Here is a 24,991-nt window from a genome sequence, read left to right as displayed (position 1 = left end):
AAATGGAGGAGAGGCCACTGGTGAAGGTGCAGCCTTGGTTGCAGTTGAAGACCCAGGATTGAAGGGGTCGTGCAGAGACACTGAGGCTTGGCACCATGAAGAGAGCCTGTGAAAAGCTACTAATGAAAGTGCAGTCCAGGTGCAGCAGAGGACCCCAGCATCTTAGAGATGCCAGGACCAAGGGATGACCACCGAGAACAGCAGCAGCAGTGAAGTGGAGCCAGCCAGAGCCTAGAAGACAAGCTCTGTGTGCTGCAGAGGGCAAAGCTGGAGAAGCGACCCAAGCCCTTTGGAGGAGCCCAGAAGATTGTGAATAGATCCCAGATACTGGACATTCTGTATTTACACTGTTGCCAGTTTGGTTTTTGCTTAGTTCAGATGGTGACTGTGCCTTGATTCTTTCCTCTTGAAGCGAGAATGTATTTAATTTAGTTTTAATTTTTACATAAACCCACAGCTGAAAGACTTTGAACTTTTCAAAAGAGATCTTGGATTTTTAGAGAGATTGTATATTTTAAAGAGACTAAAATTTTAGCTTGTTTGAATGTGCAAAGATTGTGGGACCTTTAAAGTTATTTATGTTTTTAATGTGAAAACTTGGGGATTAACAACAAAGGAAAGATTGTGACTTAACAGCAATGTGTTTGTGTAAAGTTGACAAGGGTTCAGTTGTGCTGGCTAGATTTATATCAACATGACACAAACTATGGGTATCTGAGAGAAGAAGACCTTGACTGAGAAAATGCCCTCATAAGATTGGGCTGTGGGCCAGCCTATAGAGCATTTTCTTAATGATCAATAGGGGAGGGCCCAGACCACTGTGAATGGTGCCATCTATGGACTGGTGGTCCTGTGTTCTATAAGAAAGTAGGCTGAGCAAGCCAGGAGGAGAAAGCCAGTAGGCAACCCCTCCCCCCCCCGCCTCGGCTCCCCTGCCAATGTATCAGTTCCTGCCTCCAGGTTCCTGTCCTATTTGAGTTCCTGGCCTGACTTTGACGATGAACATCAATGTGGAAGAGTGAGTCAAATAAACCCTTTCCTGCCCTACTTGCTTTTTGATCATGATATGGTATCACAGCAAAAGAAACCCAAACTAAGACAGATTGTGTAGGGACAATGGTTCATTTCTTGAGGGTTTGCATGCCAGGCACCACTCTAAATCATCACAGGGAGTGAGAGATTCATCCTCACAGCAATCCAAAGGCATAGGTAATATGGTTGGGAGACATCGCTCCACAGTTGTCTTAAATTTCTGCACATTTCATGAGCAAAAGCACTAGCAGTTTTTCTTCCAGGTTGTTTTTTCCAAGGACATTGGGATTACAGACCTTCACAAAGATAATGCCTTCTTCCGAGCAGAGAGCAAACTTGTTTGCTGTCTATTCGAAAAATAATGTTTCCCGCTGGAGCAAAGTTCGTGCGTATTTGCTCATAGTCCATGTGAAAGAAGTTAGGAAGCCTAAGGTTGGGGTTTGCTAGCTGTGAAACAAGCGCACTGTCTGCAGGATATACCTGGCTTGCATCGCCCTGGAGATGTTGGAGGACTAGAAGAAACCATGTAAGCATGAAGCTGATGCTGTCTGCTGTCCTCTCGTATGAACTAGGAGCCTCCTGGCTTCTGCTTGCACCTGTGAAAGTGGTCAGCCGTCTCCCGGGTAGACTGAAACTTCAGACCTTCATGACTCTGAACAAAGGTTATCTCCTTTTACTAAGGGAGAAATGGAGACACAAAGAGGTTAAGCACTTGGCCCTCTAGGGAGGGAAGGATCTGAAGTCATTGTGGAACCGCTCTGGAGCCTGTGGACATAACCACAGCAGTGAGACTGGGGACCTCACAGGACCTCATCAGCCATATTTAAATGTAAAACCTGTCTTGAATAAAACAAAGAATTTAAAGTCTGTCTTGAATATAACAAAGCTACCAGAACCTCATCAGCTGGTACAGATTTTAAATTCTGTCCTAAAGATAACAAAGCTGCTTGCTATGGGCTGCCTAACTACTTGGACAATTAGGCCACCACATGTATATTGACCCAGACACAAGAGAAACTCACTCTCAGATCACACAATAGTTTGAAGCCAACTGGTCGGTTCCATGGGCAGCTTTCTTCCACAAGGAGACTCATGAGTTTAGGTTTCTTCCTCCTTACAGCTCCATCAATCTCACGAGACCTATCTGTTTCCAACAAGAAAACATGAGATGTCAGCATGAAAACCACACTTATTTCCTAAAAGTCACAGCATAAGTGGTGGTGGTGGGGGTGCCCTACACTGCTTTTGCTGTTATTGCTTCCACAAAGCTGCTCACACACTCAGGTCCAGAAACAAGGGGGTTGTAATGGTCTTGGTTGTCAACTTGACTGGATTGAGAGATGTCTCAGACTGGTGAAGCATAAGTTACAGGAGAAAGGTAGGTTGACTTCCAGAGAGGAGTGATACATGCGCCTGCCTTGCATGTGGCCAGCAACTTCTAGCAGGTTGGTAGCCTAGATAAAACAGGAAATCAGAGGAGAGCAGCTTGCAGTGCCCACAAGCCCCTTTCCAAGTGTGTGTGTGTGTGTGTGTGTGTGTGTGTGTGTGTGTGTGTGTGTGTGTGTCTTGCTGCTGCTGCTGCCTGCTCACGTCCAACTCCAGCTTCTTGGAACTTTTTCCTCTTTCTCCATGAATTCAATCCTTGAAGCTCTCCAAGGGGCTAGGCTTTCAAGGCCAGACTGGGACTGCTGGGATTTCCCGACTTCTAGATTGAAAATCTGGGTCTCTCCTTTTCCAACTGTTGAATGATCTACCCCTTAAGGTGTAAGCCAAGCCAACAAACCCCCTTTCATTAAACACACACATGCAAACACATACACACACACACACATACACACATGCATGCACACATGCACAGTATTGGTTAATCACTATAGAGTACCCTGCATAATACAAGGCACTTAGCAAAATGCAGTTACTGCTTTCTAAAGGTAGTTCTATGCAATAGAAAGAGAACATACATGTTGGTGGATAGCTTTCCAAATGTGGTGCAGGAATATGCTCAGGGATTTAAGCAGGCACAGTGAAATATGCCAGATTTCTACCACAGGTCACTGGCTGAAATATCAGGTCTGATGAGAGAGTAAGATAGGAGGCAGAACATAAGCCATGGATCTATTATAGTAACCTGGGTAAGAGAAGGAGTTAAACCAGGCAAGGGAAATGAAGCTGGGGATGGGAAAGTAGGGGAAGTCAAACAACATTCAGAAAAGAAAATCTTGAGGATGTTGTCTGTGCTGAACACATCCATTCTCCTAGATAACTGGGTATTTGTGGGCCTCTTGTGAGCCTGACCCTGACTGTATTTCTGTGTTTATCTTCACAGTAGAATAATACATCTTAAGATGGGCAAGATAGGAGCATGTAAAGGGTCTCAGAAGACACTTGAGATAAACATGCTTGAGGCTGAGATGAGGGAGCCTGAGTCGTGCTCAGTCAGCTCTCAACAGATGCAAACAGCACGTAACAATTTACTGATACAATTTGTACAACAATGTGTGGACCATATTTCACAGCATCTCTTATACTCTGATGTGAGTATGTGATAACTAGCCAATGGAGCATCTGGAGATGTAATATATGCCACATCTGTGGACATGACCTGCTGTTCTATATTGTCCAAGACTTGAGGTTTCCCTGGGTGTGGGTTTTTTCTATACTAATGTAGTATAATTCAAGAAAAATTAGGTCAAACTGGTCACTCTACTTCTTGCTATAACCCTTGAACAGATTTGCATACTGTGGTAATGTTTTGCATTTTGGGTTCTGTTTGTTTGTTTTTCCTCTCTTCCACCTCCTTAGATAGACACATCTCAATGGTTGCAAGCTGTGTTTTGAACATGGCAGAGCCCAATGCCGACCTCAGTGGCCACAGTAAAAAGCATCATGCTGTCACTCTAGTGGCAGCCATATCTACCCTGTACTTTACTTGAGTGAAAAATAACTTGGTGGCTACTGACTCCTTGTTTCTATTTTCTTGCCTTTATTCTGACTGAAACATACACTGCAGCATTAAACTAGATACATATTTTGCAAACTGTCCAAGTTAGGGTTACTGCTATTGTTGTGAGTGATGAAACACCATGACTGACAGAACTTGAGGAGGAAAAGGGTTATTTAGCTTACACATAGCTGTTCATCATCAGAATAGGAACTCCAAAAGGGACAGGAACCTGGAGGCAGGAGCTGATGCAGAGGCCATGGAGAAGCGATGACTCTAGCTCATGTTAAGATGTTATAAAGCCAACCAGAACACTAACCTCTTGTCAGCTTTAACACAAACACATCACTGTTAAACCATAACCTTTCCTTTCTTGTTCATCCCCAAGATCACACATTTATAAAGATAACACACTATAAAACATTTTACAGTCTTAACAAGTCCCAAAGCCTTTAAAAATTCAAACACTTAAAAATTCGGTCTTATTGGACGGTAGTGGCACACATCTTTGATCCCAGCACTCTGGAGGACGGAGCAGGAGGATCTCTGTGAATTCAAGGCCAGTCTGGTCTACAGAGTGAGTTCCAGGACAGGCTCCAAAGCTACACAGAGAAACCCTGTCTCAAAAAAAAATCAGTCTCTTTATAATATCCTGTCTCTTTTAAAATTCAAAGTCTTTTAAAATTCAAAGTCTCCCAACTGTGGGCTCCTGCAAAATCAAAAATAAATATCATCTTATGTCAAGAGGGAAGAACCAGGATGCAGTCACAACCAAAGCAAAGCAAAACCAAACTCCAATATAAATAACTCAATGCCCAATATCTGGGATGTATTCACCAATTTCTGGGCTCCTCCAAAGGGCTTGGGTCACTTCTCTGGCTCCACCCTCTGCAGCACACACAGCTTATCTTCTAGGTGCAGGCTGGCTACATCCACCACCACTGCTGTTCTTGGGGGTCATCTCATGGTACTAACATCTCCAAAATGCTGGAGTCTTCAGCAGCAACTGGGTTGCACTTTCACCAGTGGCCTCTCCTGGACTTTCTTCAGAAAAGTCTAGCCCTACCTCACAGTATGCCAACCCTCAGCTTCTCTCCATGACCCCTTCGTGCCTTCAAAACCAGTACCACCTGGATGACTCCTACAATACCAAGTTTGGCTGCCAATTGGAGGTACAACCTTGGCTGCTTCTGGAACACAGCTTCTGTGTGCTGACCCTGAGAAAACACTTCTCAGAGGACTTCACCTCAATGGCACTGGTCTCTGTTTAATCACAGCTGCTTCTTCGGTCCCCACAGACCAGCAAAAGCAAAGGTCTTACTTTAGCGGTTCTGGTTCTCTTATTAATCACATCCATTCTCCAGCTCCAGCTGACCAGACACCACAGATTTTTCACACAAATGGCACAGTAGAATCATTACTTCCCTCTGAAACTTCCCAAGCCAGATCTCCATCATCTGCACCACTCTCAATACTCAATGACTTTTCTAGCCCAAAGTTCCAAAGTCCTTCTACAATCCTCCCCAAAACACGGTTAGGACTTCCACAGCAATACCCCATTATCCTGGTACCAATTTGTCTTAGTTAGAGTTACCATTGCTACGTTGAAACACCATGACCAAAGCAGCATGCGGGGGTAGGGGGAGGGTTTATTTCACTCACCATCCCATGTAACAGTTCATCATCAAAAGCAGAGAGGGTAAGAACATAAGCAGGGCAAGAACCTGGAGGCAGGAGCTGATGCCGAGGCCATAGAGAAGTACTGCCTACTGGCTTGCTCACCATGGCTTGCTCAACTTTCTTATAGAACCCAAGACCACCAGCCCAAGGATGGTACCACCCATAATGGGCTGAGCCTTCCCCCATCAGTCACTAATTAAGAACATGCCCTACAGCCTGATCTTACGGAGGCATTTTCTCAATTTAGACTCCCTCCTCTCTGGTGACTCTAGCTTGTGCCAAGTTGACATAAAACCAGCCAGGACACAAACTAATACTAAGGCACATCGAAAACATACAGGCTGATTCACTGGGGAAGCTTTTATAAGGAAGAAGGAGTTTTAGAAGAAATGAACGACAGGGAAGAATGAAACCTCTAATAAACCTAGTTTAAGTCCACCACGAAATATTCTCAAGTCTACTCTCAAGATTCATAGTCTAATCATAAAATGCCCCATACAATCAGTCTGACATTGAAGAATGTTATGGAAGACAAAACAGGGAGTTAGAATTTAACACACATGGGAGCAACCAACTGCGCCAGAGCCGCTGAGTGAATGAGGACAGGCCAGTGACCTCTCTGGACCTCAGATCCCATCTGGAATGCAAAGGTTACCTTTATGTCTGATTGTGCAGAAATCTTCCACAGGCCAGTTCTAGGACGGCCACTGGATTTATTAGATCAACTTACCCAACACGTGCCAGGTAGTCCAACAATTTCTCTCTGCACTCTGGAGAGGCTGAGAATCCCGGTAACTGTTCAGTAGTGCACGAGGCCAGCGCCGAAGGCGTGGAGGGTCGCTGGAGAGCTGCAGTCCAGCTGGCTTTCGGTGTCAGCAAAGGATGGCTGCACAGAGGCAGCAAGATGGATACATTCACAAGCAGTAGACAAAGGCACAAAAACTAAAACCAAGAGGTTGTTTTTTTTTTTTTTCCCTCTCCAATCTTCGTATACCTGGGCCACCAGATATTGCCCACTCTAGGGGACAGTCTTCCCCTTCGGTTAATCTCTCCAGGAAATCCTTGCACAGATTCACTCAGAGGCATATCTGTTAGTTGAGTACAGGTTCAATCAAATTGACAGCCATGATTAACCAACACGGTAGGATAGAGCTAGAATGTCTTAAAAGTAGATCATCAACTGAGGTCAAAGCAAGGGAAAAGGTGAAGGAAACTGTTTAGACAGCTCTTTGTGTTCACAGGCAAGAGCAAGCAAGTGAATGATCTTGTCAGATTGCCATCAGTAGAGTGCCAGAGAATGAGGCCACTATGCTATAAGAAGTGACATACGCTTCTCCAACAACCATTCAATTATTTATTCATTATTTACCATGTAGATTCAAGGCTAAGGAAGCTACTGTCTCCTAGTGCCTCATAGCTCAAGGGAACATGAAATAAATACATAATACAAAACGGAGTCCACGTAGCGACAAACAAGATGAACTTACAGATGTGAAGACATCTCTGCTGGGCAGAATTTACAGGCACTGGGGATTGTTTACATCTTGGGCACGTGCTAAAAGAACCTGAGACTCAAGAGGTACCGCTTATCCAGGGACTCAGAAGGTAAATAGCAAGCTTCAGCCATCAAAGGGCAGAGTAAAATGGAAAATTGAGTGGAAATTGAGTTCATCAAAAGCTGTGAAGATGAAGGACTAACTTAGTGATACCCTGCCGTCCAAGGAGACAGTCCTGGGAGTCCTGGTGACCTCGGGGAGGATGGCTTTACGGCAGGGGAAGGGGAGCGGGGAGAATCAACAGTGGAAGGAAGACTTTCACAACTCAACCACTATCTCTCAAATGCTTAGCAAGGACATTCGCCTTTACAAAGTGCAAAATGGTCCCGATATGGTCGACGCACAGGCCCCATGCTGGCTGACCGCCACAGCTGGTGAGGTTACGATTTGATTAAGTAGTTTAAAGGATAGTTTATATGAATTGGAGCCCTCTAGACTTCAGAGTCAGATGCACTTAAACTGTTCTGTTTCTTGTCAAAAGTTCACAGAATCATTCTCTGATCATTTATAATTGGAGGCTAAAATAAAAGGCTAGAGATATCATTTAACTGAATGAGAAAAGAAAAAATGTTAACTGTGTCTTAAGTATTCACCACCGTCCCTGGTAGTAAATGGCCATCCTTCCCTTTTCCTCATGTTCAGAAAATTATGAGGGAGTGGACTTGCAGCAGAAACTTGAGAACACAAATGACTTAGAGAATTTAACATGTCATTTGTAGTTATTTAAAAAAAAATTTTTTTTTTTATCGTACAGAAATGTGTCTCCCAAGTCAGAGGAAACCTGAATGTATAACATTCAAATTCTTTTACTAGAACAGAGCACTAAAGACACTCTTAGCTTTATGCAAGAGGTCAACTGACCTGCAGATGGCCATGCCATGGACAGAACAGCCCCCTGACACCACTACCATGGTGCAGAGGCTGGAGGGGTAGGGAGGGAGAAGAGGCCAGGCTCTGTTTTCATGTGAGTGGACTTCTGTCCCTAACTAGCCCATCAGCTTGGCCATATCACCCAGCCTCATTTGGCTTATGAACCACTCTTTACCTCACCAAAATGGCACAAATACTTCCTTATTAGGAAGAAATCTAACCACATACCTTTCCCCCAACTGGTCCATGTAATCTAAGTGATACACGTGTTGTTCCCTCTGGGGCTAGAAACTATTTGGCTTTGCTATAATTACTATTTAAAGTTAACAGATTCTACCAACAGAAGATGTTTATCTTACAACCGTTGGGAGGCCCTTTGGAATTCTGGTCCTGGTTGATCTACTCTTTGCTGTCACATCAAAATGTCATTAAATGAGTTGAAAATTCCTCTAGGGTGTTTCTTTAAGAAGACAAAGGAAGGTTCCTAGCCACAGGGAGATACTGCAAGGATTGCATTTTGGAAAATATGTGCTGCATCATAAACACAATCCATATATTTAGCCCCAGCTACTGCCCTGGACAAAGACCAGAAGGGCACATCCCAGATAAGAGGCTCCAGGAACCCATGGGGCAGGCAGGTTTATATTAGAAAATTCTGAGCACATGAGTTTTGTTTATCCTCATTTATAAAACTCATCCTGGCTGAGATACAAAAGCACATTAGGAATCTACAGGGCTCCCTCAGTTGTGAGCTGTGTTGCCTGGGTGCCAAAACAAAAGGCAGGTTTAATGACTATAAACAATCAACCAAATCTAATGTTTGACATCATATAAAACTATACAGTAGCATGTGTTCCAACAAAGGCAGAATCTGCCAGCTTTCCTCTTTTTCTTTCTTTTTTCCTTCTTTCTTTTTAAAAGAAAACTTATTTGGATACTATATAGATAATGGTCAGGGTCTAAAATTTTAGCTTCGTGTGTGTGTGTGTGTGTGTGTGTGTGTGTGTGTGTGTGTGTGTGTGTGTGTAGCAGAAAGAAAGATTTCTTTCATTTACTGCAAGGGGCAGTGGGTTGGGCAATAACCTCTAGCAGCCCTTCTGTGCTTTCGATAGGCTTTATAATTTGAGGTCTTTTACTTTTTATAAAGCTGTGGATTCAATTCTTGGTTGCAAAGGAGAGTCAGCAGTAACCATCTGAACACACAAGAAATCTCTTCAAGATTACTGGATATCTTTTCCAGAATCCATTTAAGCACACAGAAATGGGAATTGGTCCAAAGCTGCCAGGACCGATGGAGAGTGCTGAGCAGAAGGCACAGTGAGGCAATGCCCCTATAACCCGTTCCCTCTCACTGGGAAGTGGTTCCACTCTCATCTCCTTTAAAAAAGAAGACTTGAGTTCATTACAGAGTCCTAATTCAAGAAAGACTGGAATCTAGATTCTAACTCCTACATTAGGGAAGTGGGAACTCAATAGGATCCCTAAATATAGAAGAGCTAACTATTCAAAACACCACGGTCAACTAAAATATGACAGGTATTGCCACAACACTAGGAAGGATTTCTTCTACTTTACCTGTTTACAGGGATGAATAGAGTAGGGAACTGGCTGGTTTGGATTGACTAATGACCAGAGCGTGAACTCTAAATGCAAACAAATGCATGTGTCAGTAATAATCATCTGTTCAAGGCAGATATGAGGGCCAGCACGGATATAGTTTGAACGGCACTGCTAAATCAGCAGCTTAAAAATGGAAGAGGCCTTTCTCAGCTAGCATAGCATTTCATCTTGGTGACATCATATGGGACTTTATTCCAGATATAGGAGAAACCTTCTTTCTCAGTCAAATGGTTTATATTTCATGAAATATGCCTCTACTTGTATGACCCCTTTTTCCCATGTTAAAAAATAAGATTTTTTTAAAACTGTAGTCTAAAATCAAACCAGCCTATGAATCAGGAGGAAAGCATTCTATATATTTACATCCATCAGGTTTATAGCTGAAGTTTTCCTGTGTCCCAGCCTGCCGGTGGTCAAGACAAATCTCTCTCACCTGCCAGTCCCACAGCCGCTCGGACCCAAGTGAACACACAGAGATTTATATTATTTATGAACTGTATGGCCTAATGGTTCAGGCTTCTTGTTAGCTAGATCTTACATCTTAAATTAACCCATTTCTATAAATCTGTACCTTGCCATGTGGCTCATGGCTTACCGGTATCCTTACATCTTGCTTCTCATGGCGGTGGCTGGCAGCATCTCCTGATTCAGCCTTCCTGTTCCCAGAATTCTCTCCTCTGCTTGTCCCATCTATACTATACTTCCTGCTCGGCTACTGGCCAATCAGCATTTTATTTATCAACCAAATCAGAGCAACACATTCACAGCATACAGAGCGATATCCACAGCACAGGTTTGTAGATTAAACTACTATGAATTAATTATAACCGACTCTCCTTTGAGTGCTCCATGAAAATAGTCATGAATTAAAAACACAGCTGCATTAGTCCATGAGCCATCTATAGACTAGGTAGGACATCACTGGAAGAATTCCCATTAGTGTAAGGAATAAGAAAGGTACATCAATGTTCCATCACTACTCAACATTGTTTTGGGGGTTGAGCTCGGGGGAAACTAGGTAAAATACAGATGATAGAGTAGAGAAGTGAAAGAGGCTGGTGTGACAATGCACACCTTTGATCCCAGTACTTAGAAGGCAGAGGTAAGCAGACGTGTTCCAGGTTAGCTTGATGTACAGAGTGAGTTCTAGGCCAGCCAGGGCCATGTACTGAAATTGTGTTTCAAAAAATTTTTAAGTTCTAGAAAAAAAAATCAAATTCTAGGAAGAAAGAACCATCATTTCCTTATAGCACAATTCCATCCCACAAACCCGAGAAAAGAATAATTTTGTTAATAGTAAGAGAATTGAATAACATGACCAAGATTAATAAATTAATGATTTGGCAAGAAAACTGAGGGATGTCAGAGGGGGAAAGTTTTATTCATATAACAAAAGTAATGAGAACAACAAACATATTAAATAAAAAAATAGTATACACATAAAATTTACAAGAAAAAAATGTAAAGCCTCCTGGGATACAGGAAAGAAGACTATAAAAATGATGTATTTCTCTTTGTGAAAATTATTCATGAGTAAGTGAAAAATCGTGCCATTGCTTTGGTAATAGAGAAGTCAAGTCTCCTCAAATCTACTCACATTTAGAATGTTCCAAAAGGAAGATTTACCAGGATATCTTTTATCTAGATATCTATTCTAAGACATTCACATGCCAAAATATCCTGAGAAATTTCTGTAGCTATGAGTAATGGTAAGGTATAATTCTGTTAGAGTAAAAAGATAAAGATAAAAATGAGAGTTGATTCGAAACAGTGGAATCCTAAACATTATAAAGTAGTTGATAAATAAATATGACTCGATTTTTAGTAACAAAATATAGAAATATAAATAAATGCTTTCCTTTTTCTTATAAAAGGAAGACACATGTACAATGAAAATAATGACAGTGTGACCTGTAGCAGTGTGGTATTTTGCAGTTCTAAGTACTCACTAGGCAGAGTCTCATGCTGTTTCAGGAGCTTGATGAAGTAAGATATTTCTTGGAAAGTATATTCACCAATGTTGTATAGAAAAGCTGAACTGACCAATGACAAAGAATGAGCAGAAATGCTCCGAAGGATTACATTTCCAAAGTGTCCAGGCTATGATTAATTTCCAATGAACTCCTTTCAAATATCACAGCATCACAAATTCCCACCCTATATTTGGTACAGATAAAATGATGGTCATTTACTATATCATAAAATGAGCATATCAGTTTACACATAGTGAACTACATCCTGGGATTGATTTGGATTTTGAATATGAAAAATAATATACTATAAGTGAATTTGTTTCATATATAAGGATAAATTGCAGAAAAATAAACTCAAAATGTATTTAAAATATAATTGTTTATATGCTAAAATATAAAATGCTCAAGAAATCTACTAATACATTGTATAAGTAAGTGAAATATGAGAAAATGTAGTTTTAATTTTCTTAGGCATTCTAAATTGAGTAGTTAAATATCAATGTCAATGCCTTTTTTTAAAAGAATATAGGTACCAAGAAATAAAATTACTATCTTAAGATCACAGAATAAATAAATAAATGGGCAACACTATATGCACCTATAAAACATCAGAGGCATGGAATTAAAAATCAGAGATGAGCATCCTTGCCTAGATGGATATTTGAGCATGTTCTATTGACCTTCATCCACACAAAGAAAAGAGTAACCGAAATAAGTGGTTAAATGATTTAATATAAGGATATGACATCATAATTGCTTATAAATTGTGTGTGTAGATAATGACTCGGTCTGAGAAAATTCAATAAAACTATGTGAATTCATTAAAGATTTTTAGCAAAGCAGTTAAGTGCAAAAACAGCTTTTCTTTGTAACCGGAAGCAGGAAACACTATGTATCTGTGGAGCTGCCTCTACTTCTGTTAAAGGCACAGGAGCAATGCCTTAACTGTAAACATAGAAGACATATGTGACAAGAGCTATAAAACCTTTCATTGTAAGAACAATTCTCTAAGTTTGAAAAAATAAAAGCAAAATTAAAAAAACAGGAAGGATGAGTATTCCCACTTTTCCCCGGTCAATAAACACTTTTACACATAAAACTAAACTATAAGGGAAAAGATTGATATAATTTACTGTCTGAAAGTTTGAAATGTAAAAATTGTTAATAATTTAGCATGAAAGAAAGCCCATAAACAGTTAGGTGTGGTGGTCATTCATATAATACTAGCACTAGAGAAGCTGAGGCAGTGGAATTTCTTGAAGAAGTGTCTGGGCTGTATAAGAGAGCTCAAGGCCAGTCGGGACAACAGAGTGAGCTCTGTCTCAAATTAAACAAAAATACCATTAAACAAAATTGAAATATAACAGCACAAAGGAAAATACTTATAACATGTAACAGCTCTAGTTCTTATGAGCCATGAGACAAATGACCCAGGAGGAAAATGGGCAAAAGACGGGGGTGGGGTGGGGGTGGAAGTATACAAGAAAGACCAACACCACTGAAACAAAGACTTCAGTTTCTATAACAAATGATATGATTAACAACAAACATTTGCCATTAAGCAGGGACTCAAATACCTCTGACAAATGCAAAAATTTGCAGTAACGTCATTGAAAGAAATTCACAACTTTTTATGAATCTTGAAATAAAATCCATGCTGACTCATTTTGCTACTAATTGCATTTGCTGAGGAGTTACTTTTTAAATATATTCAACAATAATGTTCTATCTGTGCAAAAGAGAAAACAGATGGATGATAATATCAGGTATCTATGACAACCAGTTGCTGGGGGAAAGAGAGCCCATCCCTATGGAATTCATGATCAATCTATTTGGGAGGTACTGGAACAGGGGTAGGATGAGTGTCTGTTGATGACCCAGATTGGCTATGAAAGGACCAAGCAGAGCCATAACAGGCTGTCAGTCTTCTCTCAGAGATCAGGCCTCAATTTCAGTTTCCTGAAACTCAAGCAAGCAGTATCTGTGGGAGCCATGAACAAAAGACATAGTCCTTGCAGTAGCTCCCTTTCTGCATGTACTCTGACTGCTCAAGGTTTAACCAGTTGTTTACTGTTTGGCACACCTCACCAACTTAGAGCTATGTGCATGTGTGGGGCCAGCCAGCCTCCGTGTTATCAATAAACCCCTGGGTGTTTTGCATAGGGTATCAGCTCTGTGGTGGTCTTGCTCGGGGGTCTCATGACATGGGCACAACAGCTAGTGATTTCTTACAGTGGAAAAAGTACTAATGACATGGTAGATACTTTACACATTAAAAGCATAAGGTATTTACCAGTATAAATTCAAACAATAGAGGTAACAAAATCTGAACTTTGAACTGTTGCTCATTAACAAGAGAAATTAGTAGCAACAAGAAATGAAGCCCAGGCTGGGGCTGTAGCTCGGTGGTGGAGCAAGCTCCACTTTGCAGGCACAGCCCTTAGGCTTGATCTATACATCACAAAATAAACACAAATGAAAAGAAATAAAACCCCATTGCCAAGTAAGCATAGGCTCTAGACAACAACATCCCAGGTAGAGGCCAGCATAAAACTTTAAGAGGCTTGTTGGCATAGAGTTTAATGCAACTTTAAAAATAATTGCTACAATTAAGAGCTTAATTGTTCCCCATGGCCCCTTTCTTAAAGGCCTGGTCCCAGGATGGTGCTATGTGGAGATGATAGCACTGTGAAGATGGACTGCGGGAGGTATTTAGGTCATTGGGAGCTGCTTTTGAAGGGGACTCTCTGGTCTTCTCTTCTTCCTTCTGTTTCCAAGTCAAGAAGTGAGTGATTTTTCCTTGCTGTACACTCCTGCTGTTACATGTCTGCTGCCTACCCAAAAGCAACAGAACCAAACGAACATGAACCAGAACCTCCAAAATTGTGACTTGCGATAAACCTTTTCTCTCCATAAGTGCCTTCCCGTGGGTATTTTGTTAAAGTAACAGAAACCTGACTAATGTGGTAATGTTTCTGTTTCTCCTAATTATTATTAGTGGGGGGTAGTGTGGGAGCAACAGCATGTGTGTGGTGGGCAGTTAAAGGACACTTTTCAGGACTTGATTCTTTCCTTCCACCTTTACATGGGTCCTGCCAAAGGGTGGCAGGCCCTTTTACCCACAGAGCCACCCCTCCAGCTTGCAATGATCTTTTTTGTGCATTCTCCTGTAATTTCTTGACTAATGCTCCACCCTCCTAATCTGTTCTCTTTGACCCACCTATACAATCAAGTTCCATTGGTATCATCTGGTGTTGGGGGTGGAGTCTTGGTGGGGTGAGGAGATTGAGGGGTAGGGGATACGGTGCTGTTAAAAAGTACTGGTGCTAGGTCTCATTCTCAGAAGCCTGGTTTACTATGACTAGCATGTAGTCTTGGCACTTAAAAGTTTTTAAGTCCATCCTTTAGGTCATTCCAAAATGGCTGAATTTGAGAATCACTGTCCTATGTCCTAGATCTTACCACCTTGCTTTTTTTTTTTTTCTGTGTAACACTTTCCAGGCTACAACAGTTATGTGCTTGTTCATTTATTATTGAATGCTAACCACAAAAGTTGGGCTTATGCATCACCAAAAGTATTTGACAAGCAAATATATAATAGAATGGAAAATCTGTGTGAGCATTTCGTATTCTAGATTTAAAACACTAAAATAGCCCCCAAACAAAGCTGCTTTGAGAATAATGTGTCTGTGGATACCCCCTGGAGTCTTATTTAAATGTGGGTTCATATTCAGTTTGACTTGGAAGAGAGCTGACTCTAACTAGCACTCTTAACGAGCTTCCAAAGGAGAGATGGCAAGGGCCTCATGCAACATTTGACAGAGTCTCCTTAAAGCAAGAACCACCTGGGGCTTCCAACTGAAAGAGCAGATAATGGATGGGCTCCTACTTCAAAATCATGAGAACAGGATTTCCACAGAGGGAGTCTGGCAGTCCACATGCACAAAAAACATCAATAAGCTGGTATTTGATGTCTTCCTCCTGATCCATTCCATTGATGATACTTTCCACTGAACTTTTCACTCAACCGATTGTGTTGCTCACTTCCACCTCATTTCAGTTAAGATTTCTTCAGGATTTCTACATCTTTATTTAATTCTATTTTCATATGTTGAATTGACCTCCCTACTTCATTGAGCTGTTTGCTTGTGTTCTCTTAAGTGTTCATGTTCTCTTTGAAGTTTTTAAACATATATGTAAACATTCTTTTGAATTCTGTGTCCAGAATTTCACCTAAGTCATTTTCATGGTGGTCATAACTATGTATTGGTAATTTTTGGAGGAAGCAAGTGGTCTTGGTTTTTCATGTTATTGTGGCTTTGCACTAAGATCTGCCCATTTAGAGTTAAATTGTTGGTTAAGATTTTTGTTGTTCTTTTTATTTAGGTAGACTGTCTTCTTTCAGTGGAGGTGTTCACAGTTTTCAGAGAGACTGGATTGTAGTGAAGTTGTTCCTATGTTTCCTCCTATTAGATTGGTATTGCCGCACCAAAGTCTATCTCCAGTCTACTCCTGTTGGTTCATTAAAATCTGCAGCAACAGTCACTGTATTAGTTAGGGTTCTCTGTAGGAATAGAATTGATACATATACATATGTCAGATTTTACAGGCTGTGGTCCAGCTAGTTCAACAATGGCTATCTACCATCAGAAATTCCAAGAATCCAGTAATTGTTCAAGTCCATGAGGCTGGATGTCTCAGCTGGTCTTCAATAAATCCTGAAATCTCAAAGAAGTAGGCTCTAATACCAGTGAAATAATGGACTTGCCATGCAGAGTAAGGGCAAGCAGGCAAAGAGCAAATGTTTGCTTTTTCCACGTCTTTTATATAGGCTGTCACCAGATGTGGCCCACATTAAAAGTGGATCTTTCCACCTCAAAAAAAAATCCAGATTAAAGGTAGGAAGACCCATTTCAAATGATTTAATGAAGAAAAATCCCTAACAGGTGTGCCCAGCCACTTGGGTTTTAGTTCCATCCAGATGTACTCAAGTTGACAACCAAGAATAGCCATTACAGTCACTATCCAGTGGTTAACCTACTCATAACAGAGTAGCAGCTAACAACAAAATAAACACTTGCTGAGTGCCAATTCTTCTAGGGAGCAAAGGGACCCCAATAATGTGTATTGTGTATCCTAATATGGGAGATAATGTGGGTGTGGGTGAAAAGGGAAGAGTAGAAGAAAGTAAATAATCAGGCAGGACTCATGGTTAGTATGAGGTTGCTAGATGGGAGGTGGAGGAGATGGGCATATGTAGGAGTGGGAACAAGAGAGGCAAAGGGAAATATGGGGAGGAGATGTCCAAATCTTGGTTAAGGTAGACTAAAAAGAGGAAAGTAAAGTTATGTACTAAAATACCATACACTGGGTCAACCTTGTGGCTATGGGCAATGTAGTGTGAAAGGAAATGGCACAGTGAAAAAGAGAAAAGAAAAGGAGAACATATAGAACTCTAAAGGGGCACCCAGGATGGGACAGCACTGGGATGCTGCACTGACCTGGGTAAGATAAGGAAATCACTCCCCAGGTGGTGCTGGGTCTCAGACTCATCTTCCTACTGCTGGCCCAGACTCTAGTCCATGCTGATTCTCATCAATCTTGCTCTTCTCTTGTGGATTCCCAGCTCTCTTTCTGTGTGGAGTTTTCTTGTGGAGCCCTTTGGCTCTGTTCTGTCAACAGGGGACAGCTGAGTCAAACTGGCCAGCAGCAGTTGCTGGGATCCCACAGGGCCAGCACCAGGGGTAGCTGTCCAAAGCTCGTGCTTGACTCCAAAACTTTGGTGTTCTAGTTTCAGATGCTGATGGTGGTCCTGGCAGCAGGCACCAGAGACCTCTTCTGTAAAAATCCCTATCAGAGAAGCTTTTGTAGATTTCCTGAAAGAGATTTTTTAATCCAGTTTGCAGTCCACTCCTGGAGTCTGCCAGATCCTGCACCTGTACCATCCACTGTACCATGCACTGGCTGAATACTTACAGTGTGAAGCCTATGACAGAGCTTCCTTCCAGTGGAAGCCCCAATGTCCTTCTCCACATCAAGCCCTTGCTCCCTTGTCCCTGCATGTGGAGAGAGGATCTGACTATCCATATCACTGAAACACAGGGGAGTGGAAAGCTAAAAGCCAATATCCTGAGTAGGGTGGCCCAGACTCCTAAACAGATAAATAGTGACTTGTGCCCATTTAAGAATCTCAGAGAGGTGCAGAGTGCTGTCCAAAGAGAAAACAGTGCAGAAGTAAATGTATCCTGTGTGTGTTTGTGCCTACAGAAGGAAGGTTGGACTTGGGGAAAGATTTCCATGTTACTGACAATGACATTCTTAAACATAGAAGGGCAGTTGGAGACCTTTGAGTAATATTCTCCTTGACAATGAAATTGCTTGACTTGATTAAAGTTTAAAAGCAGGTGCTCTTAATGTCATGGTCCTCTCTAATTACCAATGCTTAGTTTGAAAACAATGTAGCATCTTTGTAAAATCCACTTAGATCGATGGGTATCTTCAAGAATTCTAAGTGGCAGGTCAACTCCACAAATCGTGGCCTTCAATACAAAGGGCGTGGCAGTGCCACGTGAACAGTTACAAGAGGGAGCAGCTCACTGAGAGCCTCTACCACCACTCCTGTTCTGGTCTCTCGGGTCTCCACTGATGCTCAGTATCCCTGAAGTACCTCCCACCCTCACTGAAGCCATTCTGAGGAGAAGGTTGAACTTCCTAAGAGCCAGGGACACCCTCAGGAACCAGACAGAGTAGAATCTTCTAGAACCTTCTTGATGCCCACCCCTACCTAGATGAAGAGCTACAGACAAGCAGGCCATAAATGACTCTGAAGAGGAAGACTCTGTTTTCTCCAGGGTTGAGCACAGATAGATTATCCAATGCCAAGGGGTCAGCCCTAAACATGTGCACATATGGACAATGAACTCAGTAGTGTGTGTGGTGTGGTGTGTGTGTGTGTGTGTGTGTGTGTGTGTGTGTGTGTGTGTGTGTTTCGATATAGATAGATAGATAGATAGATAGATAGATAGATAGATAGATGATAGATATTGATATAGATATTGATATATATGTATATTCATAGCTTTGAGAGGGAGTGGAGGGAGAGCATGAGAGGACTTGGAAGTGTGGAAGTGATATAAACTCATGTATGAAACTCTCAACAAAATAAATTTTTTAGAGTAAAAGCAGGATAAATATTATGTCTACTGGATAATGAATCATTTACTACTGCCTCTGAGCAGCCAAACATAATGGTCAGAGAAAAAGCAGGTGCTGTTCTGGTTTGATAGAAGTCGTTATCACATGCTATTTAGAGTGTGTAGAAGGGTTTCTTGGCTCTGCTGGAATCCTGGAATTCTGTTTCCAACAGGCTTTCAGCAGCCATGGCTCTGGATCACCTGTCTGGTGACCAGAAACCTGGATCCAACATCGTGTGCCTCCCCAGATAATGAGGTCAAATGTGCCAGATCTGCCAGGGGCCTGATAACTGGCTCATTAACATCATCTAAATGATAGTACTTTGATTAAACTTCACATCTCTGCCTGGTCCCCATCTTAGCCCTTCTAAAATTAGAGCTGGTATTTTGCTAATCATGCCCTTGCTTAAACTTTAGGCTGGTTCATGGGCAGTAGAAACTCATGATGTTCCTGCACTTTACTCCCAAGGACAGAGTTTTTCTGGATCATGAAACCTTAGGTTTTCATTCAAATGCTTCTAGCTAGTCATTTTCCTCCCTTGGAATATACTTGGGCGTTTAATGCCAACAAAATATCACATGAAGCTGGAGCTTTGAACACCAGAACTCTGTGACTTAATGATACTCCTGTCTCTAAACTAGATGCATAACAGTCACTGTGTTAGCATGGTACTGATGTTTTCCATCTAGTGTAAGGAACGAGTGTTACTCCTAAAACAAGTAGAAAGAACAAAAATATCAGGGTGGAAAACTTTGGATAGTAAGAGACCTATTCATGTATCTGAGCAGTATTATCATGATTATTATTCCCATCCCGATGTTCTGTTGCACAACAAGATTGTTCTGTTTGAGAATTTCAGTTACCAAAGTCACTTTGTCCTATTTTTATTTCAGTACTCAAAATATAAAATTTCATGAGACCTTGGACCTAGGAAATGAAGATCTTATCAGAAGGCAGATAGTTTTAGAGCCCCACACAAACTGACTGAGGAAAAGCCAAAGGGCAGACTACTGAAGACCAGAGGGCGCGTGAAGGAAGCTGAGAACAGGATGCCAGTGCCAGTGCCAGCAGGGAGACTCTGGAAATGAACATCTACTTGCTGAGGCCCAGGCTCCAGCCCTTGGTTACCTACAGGAGGACAGCGATGAGGCTACACAGGTGATGGGAGTGAAGATGTGAGGGAACTAGAAGACAGAAAATGAAGGCAGCATGCACTGGTGGACTTGAGATCTTGGAGACGGTGGTTATGTGAGCATTCATGTGGATTTTGAAAATGAGAGAAGAGAAGCAACGATGCTGAACCCCAGGAGGTTGAGAGTCGTGACTGCTGTCTTCACTGTCTGTGCACATTATGAGTAGGACCTCCCGAGATAAACGTGGGGCTCAGAAAGACAGGAAGGTCATGATGTGCTGAAAACTACACATTTGGGTCCTGGAAACCTGACTGGGGTCATGAGGGAATGAGGAAAAAAACAGACATACAGACATACAAATAGAAAAGCTGGGGTTAGATGGGCCATGTGCTCTAATGGATGCACACTAGTAGCAGTTTGGAAACTCAATATTTTTATTTTATACACTACACTTGATCTAAGAGGTGAGTTTATTGTTCACAGCTGAACCGGAAGGACGTGGGTTTGCTATCCCCGGTAGGAATTCTCTGTAGGGGGGCAGTTTCAGGTTGCAATCATCTAAGTGGAAGAAGTTATAGGCCATAGTTTCTGCACACACTGGTTTTAGCTAACGGTCAGTCATTTGTCAGCACTCACACTTGGACTACAGCAAGGCTCTGCCGTTCCTCCAGCCTGACCAGGGGGAGGCTTTTTTCCATGAAACTGAAGGAAAGAACCAAGCATTTAGAGAACTGAGATTGACTAGGAAGAGAAGGAAATATGAGAGTCTGAATGACAGGGATCTCTACCTAGGATAAGAAGGGTGTTGTCTGGGGTGTCAACTGTCCCGTTACTTCTTACCTTTTGTCCTCGTCACACCCTCAGACCTAGGACCAGACCTGGTAATGATGAAAAAAGATGAAGAAGCAGTTCCACTTCCTCCTGGAAAACCGGTGAGACTAGAGACCCTTTTACCAGATGATCCGAGGGCGACACAGGAAGAGGAAGTAGAAGGAATTGATCTGTGATGAGCATGCGCATGATGAGGACAGACAGGAACACATGTGGACTCCAGAGTGCTGGCAGCAGGGGCTGGGAGGGATGGCAGCCATGGAAAGATGAAAGGACATGCAGATGACAGCCCAGAGGCAAAGGTGTATCTTGCATTTGGGGCTGTCTAGGTAGCACAGGTGAGAAGCTGGGTGAAATGAAGCAGTTCTGAGTGGTTCTGAGTGGGACTCTAGGCAGGCTGAGACCTCAGGCCTTTTCATAGCTCCATAGACAATGTGAAAGGATGTGTTATGATGGAGACTAGCCCAGGAGCCCTCTCACATATAAGCCAGGAAGTGCGGCCTTTCCTGTGTCCTAAAGAAGTGGTATTTGCAGGTATCTTGACCTTTTTGCCCACTTGGGTAGGAGGCAGCTCCTGTGCCCTTCAGCCTACAAGTGGGCCTGCCAGCATTCCCTCTGAAGGGTGATAGCCTGAGCTCAGCTTTCAATTATCAAAGGCTAACAGAACACACGCCTTGTATTGCAACACCGAGTTCCTAAATTGCATAATGGTGTACATCGACGCTCATCCTCCTCCTGTCTCTGAAGCTCTGCTTTCTTCCTCCATTTCTTCCTATTACTGGTGACCTTGAAAAACTGTTAATAATCTAAACATGCAACAATGGAGAAGCTAAATAAATGATCACACATTCATGCTCTGGAGTACCAAGGGGCAGTTTTGAAAGGGGGTGGGCATGTATGCTGCGGTGGGAGGGGTTCTAGAGTAATAGATGGAATAGGATCTCAATGGGGACAAAGGAAGAAAGAAAAAGAGAGATGCACTAGGAAGAGAAGTGGGGACATTCATACTTTACATATATATATGTATATGAATATGTATATAGAGAGAGTGTGTATAGAGTTTTGTGAATAGAGATTTTTAAAAGATTCTGAACTGATAACTAGTTACTCCCAGGTGTGGGCCTGGGGTTGGGGTGAGAAGAGAGGATTGTGCAGTATCATTTCTATAACTCTTGAATGTTTTACAACCATTACTATGCATGACATTAGTCATCAAAGATACAAACAGCTCTATAAATGATTCCATGGAGAGCTGCCTGAGCTCCGGTGAGCATTAGAGTTTTATTAACTTTGGATTTGGGCCTGATAGAAGCAGGCAGCAAATGTTTGTTTACTCATTGAAGACCCATTGTTTGGGGCCAGGAGGACGGAAGCAATTTGCAAAACCGCTCAGCAGAAACAGAAGAATGTTGTCAATGAGTTGGAAAATTGTTCTGAACAATGCGTGATGAAGGTTAGCGGCTGAGCTGGAGCTGAGAAATTTGATCCTCCATTTGCAGTCTCCTGCTTGCAAATGAGAGTGAAATTATTAAAGTATAGAAGCAGCCAGTTTGCAGATTAGAAAGTATTATACCTAAAACCTACTCCATACGGATTTTGAGAGCAAATTCAGTTTTATTTTAAAATACTAAAAGGCAAAGATCTATAACTTTAATATTTTATTTGTTTTTACAATTTTCTACTCAAAGGCCAGGTACACGACCTTCCCACTTAATCACTCCAAACTGTTCAGGTTGATGCCTATGACTTCACTTTCCATTAGCTGCCGGTCTAAATATACCTCAGAACAAAGTGCTGCAGACAAGTCCAGTGTGAAACCTTCTCTCTCTCTCTCTCTCTCTCTCTCTCTCTCTCTCTCTCTCTCTCTCTTTCTCCTACAAACACCATCTTTCAAAGAGCGTGAGTGAGCTGCACTTGGGAATTCATCCCCTTGTGTGACTTTCCTGAATCAAGGACACTTCACTCAGTCTCTCTGGCTGGAGTCTCAAGGGGAATAAAAAAGAATGGCGGATGACCAAAGGAAATTCTCTTGCAGGTTTTCTCCCTGAAGCAGTCATCCCTGGAGGCTGGTCCTCTCTCTCCTGGGACTCCTGTTTTGTCTCACTCTGCAAGCACTGGATTTTTCACTCAGGATCAGTACCCAAATTCTCTATAAAACTGGGTAGAATATTTTAAAAAACCAGATCCAATGATACACACACACACACACACACACACACACACACACACACACACACACACTGGGCATTTTGCATTACAAGACAGTATGAAAAATAAATTCAATTTCCCTACTACTTTCAAATCAAATTCAATTCAGAATTTTCCAGTAAGCCATGTGACCAGCCCAGGCTAAAGGTTATTTTGTGGTCAATTTAATGCTAGACACAATGTCTATAGTTTTTTAGTGATATTCAAAACATGATTATATGGACTGCAGCAATGGCTCAGCAGTTCAGAGCACTTACTGCTCTTACAGGCGACCTGGATCCAGTTCCCAGCACCCACATGGAGGCTCACAATGGTCCATGACTCCAGTTTCAGGGGATCTGACACCCACTTCTGACTTTCGTGTGTACCAGGCATGCTGCACACATACTGTCTTTCTTAGGGTTTCTATTGCTGTGAAGAGACACGATGACCATGGCAACTCTTATAAAAGAAAACTTTTCATTGGAGCTGGTTATAGTTCAGAGGTTCAGTCCATTACCATCCTGGTGGGACATGGCAGCATCCAGGCAGACATGGTGCTAGAGAAGGAGCTGAGAGTTCTACATCTTGATCTGTAGGCAACAGGAAGTGAACTGTGTCACTGGGTGTAGCTTGAGCACAGGATACCTCAAAGCCCACCTCCACAGTGACACACTTCCTTCAATAAGGCCGTACCTGCTCTAACAAAGCCGTATCTTCTCATAGTGCCACTCCCCGTGGGGGCCATTTTCTTTCAAACCACCATACACATATACATACATAAAGATAGTATAAACAAATATTTAAAACACAATTATATATAAGAATGTGGAATATTCATGTAGCTTATTATAAATTACAACTTCTTGGTATCTATCTGGGTTGTTTTTGTTTTCTTCATACTAAGACTTAAGTATTCATCTATTCATTCAGCAAATATTGAATTCTTGTTACATTCTGAGCAGTGTTTGGGTGCTGACAAAGGTCAATGGAGATTTTCAAGAAAAGAAAAGTTATAAGCTGACTTACCACAATAAATGGCCAGTCTCATTGTTGTGTTAAAAATAGACCATGAGGAGGTGGACAGCAGGGAAAGGCGGAGGCAGGAAACTCAGTTAGAAGACTCTGCTATAAATACGAGCATGGTGGTGAGGGTCACGCTGGTAGGGGGGATTAGCGGCATTCTCAAGGAAGAGACAACCGGATTTACTAAATGCACTAGGTGGGACCAGAAGGGAAAATTATCAGAGGGGGTTGCAAAACATCTAGCTTCAGCAACTAAAAGAACAAAGCCGCCATTACTTGAAAAGGTGAACATCGAAGATAAGAAGTAGGGGATTAAAGAAAAGTCTAGAATCCTGCCTGGGGCATTTCGTGCCCTCAAACTCTGCAAGACATTCGGGAATGATATAAATATGTACGGATGGGCCCAGGAATGCAGAGTTCAGCGGAAGTGCTGGAGAGTTTCTAAGTCGGACTTGGGAGCTGGACTTGAGAGGTTTATTTGGAGCTCGCCACCCACATGGCCTGGAAGAAAGCATTTCACGGGGTGCTTGTAGCTGCTCCATTATCTTGATTCAATCCACTTCTTATTTATTTGGCAGCAGCTACTTTCCCAAATTCTGAGGGTCTAAAGTTGGGTATGGTCCACGTTCTGTGACTAAACCCAGAGGTGGAGACAGAAGACACACAACTTTTTAGCGCTATAAATGCTGCGAAAGCTTGCTGGAGCTGCTCATGAACACACAGATGCAGATATAAATAACGATAAGCAGGAAGAGCAGACAGAGTATTTGAAAAGTTATCTTGAGGGTTCAGAGTTCACTTGAGGGTAGTGACAGTCATCCCAGGCAATGTAAATAGACACAAATGAGGCAAAGAAGAAAAGAAAAAAAAAAAAAAAACGAAGAAGAGAACTCATTCTGGGAGCCACAGCTCAGGTAGTATGTAGAAGACATTAGAGACCCTGAGATA

Source organism: Peromyscus californicus, unplaced genomic scaffold, assembly GCF_007827085.1.
Source record: "Peromyscus californicus insignis strain IS unplaced genomic scaffold, ASM782708v3 Scaffold_22__1_contigs__length_63687245, whole genome shotgun sequence".
In the NCBI taxonomy this organism is placed as follows: Eukaryota; Metazoa; Chordata; class Mammalia; order Rodentia; family Cricetidae; genus Peromyscus; species Peromyscus californicus.
Note: the sequence above shows the minus strand (reverse complement) of the source record.